Genomic DNA, 7,005 nt, shown 5'->3' with positions numbered 1-7,005 from the left:
AGAGATGAGGTCTCACCAAGTTGCCCAGGCGGGTCTCGAACCCGCAGGCTCAGGCAATCCACTCACCTCCCAAGGCGCGGGATTACAGGCTTAGCCACCAAGCCCAGCTTAGATACACAATTTTTAATGAATAAATTTTGGGTTATTTTGGGTCTTCTCTCATGCAGTTTAACCAAAAATAATTTGTACCCTCTATAGTTACTGAAATAAAGAAAAAAAAGTTCAAGCCCCACCCCCACCCCCAGAGACCAATCAGACCACACCCTTTGGGACTCAAACCTCCAGCGGCCTCTTCTGCGGTTCCTCCACCCCAGACACACGTATTTGGTTCCCACCTGTGGCTGTTGGCGTTGGCTCCTCCCCTAGATAGTCATCCCTGCTCTCTGAGTGCCCTCTGTGTCACCTGCCCGTCTTTTCTTCCAGCCTCGTCCTTGCCATCCCAGCTTCCACTTCTTTACCGTCTCGCACCTTGGGGTGTGTGAAGGCAGATATAACTTTGCCATGTCTCAGGGCCTGGTACAGGTTGGGTGTCCAGTAGACGCTCTCAGATGCAGAGTGAGACAGGGAGAGTTGGGATCCAGTTTGGCTGCAGTGTCATCTGTGGAATAGCTGAGTGAGCGGATAGTGAAGGAAGTGATAGCGAGACGGATAGTGAAGGAAGTGATAGAGAGACGCGCTCTGGGTCCCCCAGGATGCATGGAGCCACCTAGGTGGGGCTTCTATGGCACGGCACTGCCAGTGCCCGTGCCTGCTGCCTCCCCAGCCACCCTGGCTCCCAGGCTCCTAGCACATAGCCAGAGCCTCTGCAAATGCCCCATAGACAAGCTGGAGGTGGTCAGAGGGGGAGACAGAGTGGCAGTCCACTGTTCATGACCCCATCCTGCCTCTCAGTCAACACTTTGGGCACCTACTATATGCCAGACACTGAGTTCCCAATCTCAAGCTCTGCAATGCAGAAGCAATCTTTACCTTTCTATTTTAATTTTTTTTTCTTTGTTTTTGAGTTGGAGTCTCCCCCTGTCACCCAGGCTGGAGGGCAGTGGCATGCTCATGGCCACCACATCCTTTGATCTGCTGGACTCAGAGAGTCCTTCTACTTCAGCATCCCAAATAGCTGGAACTACAGACACACGCCACCATACCCACCTAATTTTTTGATTTATTGTAGAGACGAGGTCTCGCCATGTTGCTCAGGCTAGTCTTGACCCCCCTGGTCTCAGGCAATCCTCTCGCCTCCGCCTCCCAAAGTGCTGGGATTACAGGCTTGAGCCACGGCGCCTGGCACTACATGATTCTCAAAATACTCATCTAAAAATATTTAGAATGGCAGTTGAGAGAAAATGCTAGGGGAGGGAGGTGGTATACCTCATCAACAAGGGTACATGCATAATCAACGTTTATATTCCTAACCCTGAATTGTATCCCACATCTTTAAAATAAGATTAATATATATTTTAAAAAACCCAAGAAAATATCAGGAATAAAAATACAATTCTCCTATAATTCTGAACCTATAATCGGTTCCAAGCAATTTAACAGACATTCTTCCCCAGTCTACAGATAAATAGCTCCGTCTCTGGGTCTCAAACAAGCTGGAAGAGGGTCCTTTGGGGATGGAACTCTGGAGAAAAGGGTGAAGTATCTTCCATAGTTTGGATCCAGTCTGGGTCAAAGATAAGTGTTATCAGTCCAGAAAAGGCCAGTTGAGGGGATGGGGTTTGACTCCCTGAGAAGGCCTCGCCCAGTGAAGTTCTAGAAGGCCCCCGGGGGTAGAGCCTAAGGCCCAGGTAGAAGTCAGTCCCTGCCCAAGGCCGAGCTGCAGTCTATCACCCCTTATTGTTCCCTCACTGTCTCTAAGCCACTTTATCTGGGTTTAGGGATGACAGGACTCAGTGGGAGACAAGCTAGATCTTCTCCCTGGGAGGGAGTCCACTGTAGGCTGATGCTGACGCAGTCATGCCCTCAGCTACCCTTGCTCAGGGCCTGTCACTGTGCATGCTGCGGACATGGCACTGGGTATTGAGAGGAGGGTATGACACAGCTCCTGCCCTCGAGCGTCTCTTGAGGTGGCCACTGTGGACAAAGAGATGATTTTCCCACACAATCTTCCTGCCTCCCTCCCCTGTCCACCTTCCACACCATCTCTGGGGATTTCTTAAACCTCAGCAATTGGCTGGTCATGATGGTTCACGCTTGTAATCCCAGCACTCTGGAAGGCGGAAGAGAGATTTTTGCCTGAGCCCAGAGGTTTGAGACCAGCCTGGACAACATGGCAAGACCCCGTCTCTACAATAAATAAAAAAATTAGCCGGGCATGGTGGTGTGAGCCTATAGTCCCAACTACTTGGAAGGCTGAGGCAAAAGGATTGCCTGAGCCTTGCAGACTGAGACTGTAAGGGCCATGATCGTGCCACTGCACTCCAACCTTGGCGATAGAGTGAAACTCTGACTCAAAAAAACAAAACAAAACAAAACAAAATCACCTCAGCACTTTCTGTCATCTTCGCTGTTGCCTTTGCAGCCACCACACACAGCCACACATAGGCTGCGTCAACTGATGCAAGGGCCATGCAGCTGAAATCTGTACATTTTCCTCCAATATATTTTATTTCTGAAGTTGGAGTCTCACTCTGTCGCTCAGGCTGGAGTGCAGTGGCATGCTCATGGCCACTGTAGCCTCAAACTGCTGGGCTCTGTTGAGCCTTCCACCTCCTCAGCCTTCTAAGTAGCTGGAATTACAGGCACATACCACCATGCCCAGTTAATTTTTTAAAATTTATTGTAGAGATGAGATCTCTTTGTTTGTTTGTTTGTTTGTTTGTTTTTGCTTTGTTTTGAATCAGGGTCTTGCTCTGTCGCCCAGGCTGGAGTACAGTGGCATGCTCACAGCCACCGCAGCCTCAACCTGCTGGGCTCAGGCAATCCTCCTGCCTCAGCCTTCCACATAGCTAGAACTACAGTCATGTGTCACCACACCCAGCTAATTTTTTAATTTATTTTAGAGACGAGCTGGGAAGCCTGGATAGCTCAGTCAGCAGAGCATCAGATTATTTTAGAGATGAGGTCTCTTCAAGTTGCCCAGGCTGGTCTTGAACCCCTGGGCTCAGGCAGTCCTTTCACTTCTGCTTCCCAAAGTGCTGGGATTACAGGCATGAACCACTATGCCCAACCTTTGCTTTTTGTATTCTTTTTAGAGCAGGGTCTCACTCTGTCAACCAGGTGGGAGTACAGTGGTTCGGTCATAGTTCACTGCAGCCTCAAACACCTGGGTTCAAACAATCCTCAGTCTCCTGAGTAGCTGAAACTACAGACAAGCACCACCAGGCCTGGCAAATTAAAAATTTTTTTTGTTGAAATGGGTTCTTGCTGTTGCCCAGACTGGTCTCAAACTCCTGGTCTCAAACTTCTTCTCCCATTTTGGGCTTCCAAAGTGCTGGGATTACAAAAGTGAGCCACTGTGCCTGGTCCCCCATTTTTTTATTGTGACAAAATACACATAACATAATATTTGCTAGTGTTGCCATTTTAATTATTAAATACACGCATTATGTTGTGCAATCATCACCATCATCCATCTCCATAACTCTTCATTTTGCAAAAGAGAAACCCTGTACCCGTGAAGCAATCCCCTCTGCCCTCAGCCCTTGGTAACGTCTCTCCTACCTTCTGTCTACATGACTAAGATGACTCTAGGTGCCTCATAGAAGTGGAATCAGACAGTACTTTTTTGTGACTGGCTTATTTCACTAAGCATAATGTTCTCCAGTTCTGTCCATGTTGTGCCTGTGAATTTCATTTTTTTTTTCTGGAGTCTCACTCTGTCATCCAGGTTTCAGTGGTATGATCACAGCTTACCGCAGCCTTGACCTCCTGGGCTCAGGTGATCTTTCTGCCTCAGCCTCCCACGTAGCCTCCCACAGATGCACACCACCATACCTGGTTAATTTTTTGATTTTTTTGGGGTAGAGACAGGGTCTTGCTATGTTGCCCAACTGGTCTCAAAATCCTGGGCTCAAGCAATCCCCCTGCCTTGGCTTCTCAGAGTGTTGGGATTATAGGCATGCGCCATCATGCCCAGCTGAGTATTTCCCACGTTTTTAAGGCTGGATAATATTTCTTGTCTTTTTTTTTTTTAAGTGAGAAAGCAGAATTTATTGAGAACAGAAAAGCTCCCACAGTGGGAGAGGGCCCAAAGGTCATGCCCCTACTTGTCTTTTTTTTTTTAGTAGACATTGGATAAGTGAATCTTTTTACTTATAACCCACATTCACAGCATATTTCTCATTGCAGATTTTTTTACTTTGAAATTACTTTAATTTAGAAATAGAAAACATCTCGGAAGAAAAACAAACATAGGCCAACATTATTCCTTAAGCTTCTCAAGCTGGTTGACTGATCCTAAGATGCAAACTCTCTTCCAAAATGTATTCAGCCACCAGCAATTATGTTATTAACAGGGACATGGATCAATTTCACAAAGAAGCCAACGAATCCCATTATAGCAAATCCTATTGCTGTTGCCATGGCAATCTTCTGGAATTCTTTTCTACCAGGTTTGGTGCATCTTTTAACCAGTCGAATTGAGTCCTTTACAAACTGCCTACTTGGCTCAACAAACTGCATTACCTGATCCAAGATTCCCTGTCCAGCCGCCACCTCTGAAACCAGAGACACGTAGCACAGCAGCGGTCATTGCAGATTTTATGGCTGTGAGAAGTGGAAAGGTCTGTGAGAACAGGGCCTTGTTTGGCCATGATATGCATTGAATTTTCAGGGCCCAGAACAATGTCTGGCATGTAGGAACTCAAGATTTTTGGTTCACTGAATAAGACATGGAGACGTTATAAAGACTTGCTTGGCTAGAAAGTGGGAGAGGAAGAATTTGAACACATTGTCTCTAGGCTGATTGTATACAGCCCGGTTTACCTCACCTCACACCGTTATGCCTTGTGCCACTTTGAAGCTCAGTAATATTCATTGGCTCTCTGATGTCCACAGGGTCCATGTTAGACTCAGATTCCTGGCAGTCAATGCTCTATTCCCCTTCTCCCCTCACCGCCCCCAGCACGCCACCTTCATGTTCTGCCCCTGAGCCCACAACCTGCAACGCTGACCTTTCCCACAGACCTCCCTGCCCACGTCCTCCACTCAGCCAAGCTGGCCCATGCATCCGTATGGGCTGTGTGCCATCTTGTCTTTGCTCACGCCACGTCCTCACCTGGAATGTTCCCCCTCCCCTCTGCCCATCAGACCATTGCTCACACTGCAAACCCATGTCAAGCCCCACCTCATCCAGTCTCCTCTCACTGTCCCAGCCCCCTGGGCTCCCACAGTATTTCTGAGGTCTGCATCTTTCAGAAATATGCTTCACACTGCCTGCTGCCCTTGGTTCTTTTTTTTTTTTGAGTCGGAGTTTAACTCTGTCGCCCAGGCTGCTACTGCAGCCTCAACCTACTGGGCTCAGGCGATCCTTCCACCTCAGTCTTCCAAGTAGCTGGAACTACAGGCACGTGCCACTATGCTTGGCTAATTTTTCTGATTTACTGTAGAGATGAGGTCTCATCAATTTGCCCAGGCTGGTCTTGAACCTGTGGGCTTAGGCAATTCTTTCACCACAGCCTCTCAAAGTGTTGAGATTATAGGCGTGAGCCAACGTGTCTGGCCGGTTCTTTTGACACTATTCACCTATTCCCCCAAATGTTTTCTGAGTGTCTATGGTGTGCTAAACCTGTTTTGAATACATTGCATACAAGGCTCAATGAGACAGATGCAATCTCTGCCCTCCAGGGATTATGGTCTGGAGGTGGGGAGGGACCTACATGAGAAAGGGCAAAGACAATAGAGCATGTGACCAAATTTTTAAAATTTTGAATCAGGGCCTCACTCTTTCACCCAGGCTGGAGTACAGTGGCATGCTCACAGCTCACTGCAGCCTCAGTCTTCTAGGCTCAGGCCATCCTTCCACCTCATCTTCCTGAGTACCTGGAACCACAGGTGCACGCCACCATGCTGGCTAACTTTTTTATTTTTTGTAGAGACAAGGTTTCTACAAACTGTTCTCTAGGCTGGTCTTGAACTCCTGGGCTCAAGTAACCCTCCCATCTCGGTTTCCCAAAGTGCTGGGGTTATAGGCTTGAGCCACCACACCTGGTGATCAGATTTAAAGGGAGGTACTGCCTGAGAAGCCACCTGGTTCAGAAGTGAAGAGCCTGGAAGGGAGAAGGTGGGTCTAAGCTGGGAACAAAGATAAGCAAGAGTCAGCCTGGCTCTGAGAGCAGATCCCAGAGTCTTCCCAATATGGGTCCTGGGAGCAACAGGTATTTGATGTGCAGGGAGGGGTGAGCCGGGCATGAGGTAGAGGTGGGCCGGGTCATGCGAGCTCTGCAAGACTGGGTCACAAGGACTCAAGAAGCCTGTGACTGTCCCTCAGTGTGTGATGTGAAGGGGTAGAAGCCAGCTCCTGGGCTCCTCTGCTCCTTGGCTTTTCCCAGAGTACACCAGGCCAGGTGTCTGAGAGAAGCCTCCATGAACCGGAGTTGAATATGTGACTAGGGGAATGATTTCGTGAATGAGTATAAGAATGAACGGATGCATGTGAAAGAGTCTAGAATATTTCACTCCCAAAATATGCCTCTTTGACATAAATATTTTTAACCTAGAGACAATTGGAAGCAGCAATTACAGAACAGAGCTGGGCAATTGCTCTTTCTTACCTGGCAGGTCAGGAAAATTACCATGAGAAGGCAGGGGGTTTCTGCCTTCTCTTCCTGTCTCTAAGACTGAGATGAAGATTCTTGCTCACATATGAGCTCAAAGGTGGTGCCAGTGGGCCAGAGGCATCTAGGAGCTGACTTCACTACCTTTCCATAGCTCCCGCCACTGAGGACCCTCACTTCTGAATGTATTGCTCTTTGTTAGATATGACCTTAAGCCACCATTTCTTTTTCTTTTTTTTTTTTTTTGAGTTGGAGTCTCTTCTTTTTGTTGTTGTTTTTTTTTTTTTTT

The 7,005-nt window shown here is 47.9% G+C and overlaps 1 pseudogene; it reads right to left on the bottom strand.

Annotated features, from left to right (window-relative positions):
• Window positions 1-4,404: 4,404 nt before the first annotated feature.
• Window positions 4,405-7,005, bottom strand: part of LOC110595373 — a 21,840-nt pseudogene continuing 19,239 nt past the window's right edge.

The sequence above is a fragment of the Carlito syrichta genome, unplaced genomic scaffold (assembly GCF_000164805.1).
Source record: "Carlito syrichta isolate Samal-C Ts95f unplaced genomic scaffold, Tarsius_syrichta-2.0.1 Scaffold301031, whole genome shotgun sequence".
In the NCBI taxonomy this organism is placed as follows: Eukaryota; Metazoa; Chordata; class Mammalia; order Primates; family Tarsiidae; genus Carlito; species Carlito syrichta.
Note: the sequence above shows the minus strand (reverse complement) of the source record. Positions and strands in the feature narration are given on the sequence as shown.